We start from the raw sequence: 4,045 nt of genomic DNA, 5'->3' as shown, positions 1-4,045 counted from the left end.
GCAAGAAAACAGTAGGGAGGCAAGGGCTACACTTTTTACGCTGTCTCCAAGTTGTCTGTTCAGCCATTACGTGTGTGAATTTCTAGTAAATTAAACAAATAATGTAAGAGAGTTTATATAAATTTAATCTGTTTAAATAAATTAAGTGCTATTTTTTTACACATTACTTTTAAAAATTCATTATTAAAAATTTGTGAAATCTCACAAATTTAATGGTAAATTTTTAAATTTTCTTTTTACAGAAATAAGCAAGAGGATGAAACCGATGTTTAAAAAATAAAAATAAAAATGGTTTGAAAAAATAAGTGTTTTTAAAATGTATTTTAGTAGGATTTATATTTAAGAAAATATTTTTTATAGAGCACACCAACTTATTTTAAGAAAATTCAAATAAACATAGTGCATTACTTTATATTAGAAAATAAAAATAATAAAGTGACCGTATGTCCATCCTCAATTGAGAAAAGAGGCAGCTACATAGTGACCATGATACTCAGAGAGGTTGTGCAACCACCCCTGCCCTGGTCAGGGTGGTCACGTGCCATCCCTAACCTATTATTATGGCTGCACGGCCACTCTAATTCCTTTGCCTTTGTTTCTTTTCTAATTTTTTCAAGTAATAAACTTGCTCTTTTCCATGTAAAAATGAAGCACATATTTTGTCAAAAATATTCCTACAATAAGGGAAGAATGTATTTTAAGGAGTTTTTTATATTTTGAATTATTTGTTAATATATTTGAGAAAAGAGAAAATTTTGGACTAAAAACATAAAATAAGAATCCAATATATAAACAATCATAACAATACATTATTATATAATTTTCCTATCGTTGCTATTTTATAACAGTATCGTTCTTCACACTTTTATTGTTATTGCCACTGATACTACCGATTTAACAATTGTAGTTGCTCCCATACTATCATTATTTCTTACTTTTATTTATACTCATCGAAATAATGATAATTTTGAATTAATAGAATTAACATTTATATTAATTTAAAGGAAAAATTGCATCATTGGTCTCCGTGGTTGGTCTAAATTACAAATCACTCCATGTGGTATAAAAAGTTAATTGTAAGGTCCTTGTAGTAGGCGAAAATTATAAATTACTCAATGAAATCGTTTTTCATCCACAAATTAAACAGAAACCATTAGGTTGACATATCAGTCAAATACAAATGTGACACATATTACTACTAATAAAAAAAATATTAACATATTAAAAATTAAAAACTAAAAACTTCAAATTTTATTTTTTTTTTTTTTAAAAAAAAAAAGGAAAAAATAGGGTTTGGGGGTATCCCTATTGGGGAGGGGGTGACCAACGAGCCACCCTTAGCAATTGATGTCCTTTCAACCTCGGCAGTCGATAGAGGTGGTCGGCACTACCTTTGGAGTGGCTCGCCACCTCCCCCATGGGTCGGGGGTGGCGGCGCACCACCCCCAACCCAATATGGGGTGGCTCACTAGCCACCCCAAAGCAAGGGTTGGTGGCGAGCCACCCTTGGCCCATGCGAGTGGCCGCGAGTTTATGGCGAGCCACCTCGAAAGTGGCTTCGGCCACCTCTGGGTGGCTGGCACGCCACCCTTGGCCTATGAGGTAGCCGTGCAACCACCCATATTGGGCTTAGGGTGGAGCACGACAACCCCCAACTCATTGGGATGACGACAAGCCACCCCAGAGTTGGTCGGCACCACCTCTTGGGGTGGCTTGCTGCCAACCATCTACTAGCCACCCCAGATGGGGTTGGGGGTGGCGCGCAGCCACCTTTGACCCATGGGGAGTAGGCGAGCCACCCTGGAGGTGGCGCCGACCACCCCCCAAACCCCCTCCCCCCTATTCATTTTTTTTAAAATAATAAAATTTGAAGTTTTTAATTATTACATTTTTAATTTTTAATATATTAATATTTTTTATAAAGAGTGACACATGTCGCGTTTTTATTGGACTGGTGTAGCAACCTAACGGTTTATGTTAAGTTTGTGGATGGAAAACAACTTCAGTGAGTAATTTGTAATTTTCGCCTATCACAAGAACCTTACAATTATTTTTTATGCCATAGGGTTTAATTTAAAATTTAGGCCAACAAAAAGGACCAATGGTACAATTTTTCTTAATTTAAATTCTATCTTTTGAAAATTCCATACATCAAGTTCATCCTTTAAACACAATTTTAAAAAATTTCTACAAAATATATGTGGAAACAACCTACATATGTTTAAGAATATTTCATTTCTTTTTTGTGTCCATCCTTGTTCTTTCTTTGTTTCTCTTTTCTTTTCTTTTTTTCTTTTTTTTTTTTGGTAACCATGATTGTCTAGGCATTGGCTTGGCAATAGCTCAGGGGATGTGCAACACTCGAAAAATTCAATCACATGAAATAAAAAAAAAGTATTTTCAAAATACATGAAATAACTTGCCATAATGCTTGATTAAACGATATGAAAATGCCTTAGAAAAATAAGATCAAACGAGATTAAAAAACGGACCGAGTATGAGAAATGGCCATGTTGCCAGTAGGAGCTCTGTTGACCGAGATGCACAATGAATGTTCATATGTGGCATGCCGACGTGGTGAAGATTGCACTCAAGTTTGATGTCGTGGCAAAAATTGGCTCCCAAGTTTTGCTGGTGTAACAAAACTTGGCACCTAAGTTGAGTGACACTTGGCAGCAAAAGACAGGCTGACAAGGACACATGTAAGACTTGGATTAAGCCACCTCACTAGTGGCTCAATCGACCAAGATAGCACAACTATAAATAGGATGACCCTCCTTCATTTGTTTCTCACACGAACACCTCTCTCTCTCTCTCTCTATTCTAAGTAGTTTTTAAGGTTTTTTTTTTTTTAGGATTCTAAGGCATTGAAGTGCTATGGAGGTGGATTCTCGATTTAAAAGTTCGAAGCATTCATAAGCAAAGTTGCGGATTATAATCTCTAAACTCTAGCTTTTTGTAACGCCACACCTTTTATAAAAAGGCGTAAGTGGTTATATCTGATCAATCATGTGACATTACTACACGAGTGACAATAAAATCTCGCAGCGGAATATATGCGTATTATTATTATTATTTTTTTAGAAGAGAATAATAATTCTATATTGACACACTATAGCTTATCTAAAATATCTCAAAGATAAATAAATATGAACTTGATGTTCTTACATATTAAAATACACACAAAAGCAATAACATATGTGCCACATGTGGCACTTGTACAAACGTAACCATAGTATTAATATAATACAAACTTAAAAAAAAAAAAAAAAAAAAAATTACATATTAAAGGAAAATGCATAAGAGATAAATCTGACTTATATAAAAGATAGATTAAACAAGGTAATCTATCAAGCTAAAGAGGCAATAGATGACCTCATCCATATATATTAGGATCGGCATAAAGACCCTAACCGTCCTGACCTTCCTCCTCCATTCCTGCACAATCATCCTAATTGTGGGCATTACCACAATCCCATATGCAATTAAATGAGTCAACCGTTTTAATAATATAATAGTTACTGATTTCTTTAGGAGCACATAATAAAAAATATATATAATATAACCTTATGTCAATATATATATATATATAAACAATTCATGATCAATAGTCATGAAGTGAATATATATATAAAGCAACAAAGCAATGATATGATGTAAAGAAAGTTTTGTATGCAAAATCTTATTTATTTTCTTTCACTCCATTCGTTTAGAGCCAACACTCGGTTAACAAATATTTTTGGAGCCAACACTCCCACCATGTAAAGCTTATTTGTTTGTTGCTGGAAGCTTATGGTCCCCTGATTGAAAGCCTAAGGTCTCAGTCTTGTTTATTTTTAAATCTTTCACGGGAGCCTAAGGTCCCACTAGCAGCCATTTCACTCCCTGCTACTCACTAACTTTGTTATTAACATATTCATTAGTCACAATAGTATACATAATATGCAATGTTTTATTCACACACATACATTTAAACAAACCTGCAATCATTATATTATGGAAATCAATATCATATCTCAGTAAGTAATTTATACTTATTATTCTC

The sequence above is a fragment of the Alnus glutinosa genome, chromosome 9, assembly GCF_958979055.1.
Source record: "Alnus glutinosa chromosome 9, dhAlnGlut1.1, whole genome shotgun sequence".
Taxonomy (NCBI): Eukaryota; Viridiplantae; Streptophyta; class Magnoliopsida; order Fagales; family Betulaceae; genus Alnus; species Alnus glutinosa.
Note: the sequence above shows the minus strand (reverse complement) of the source record.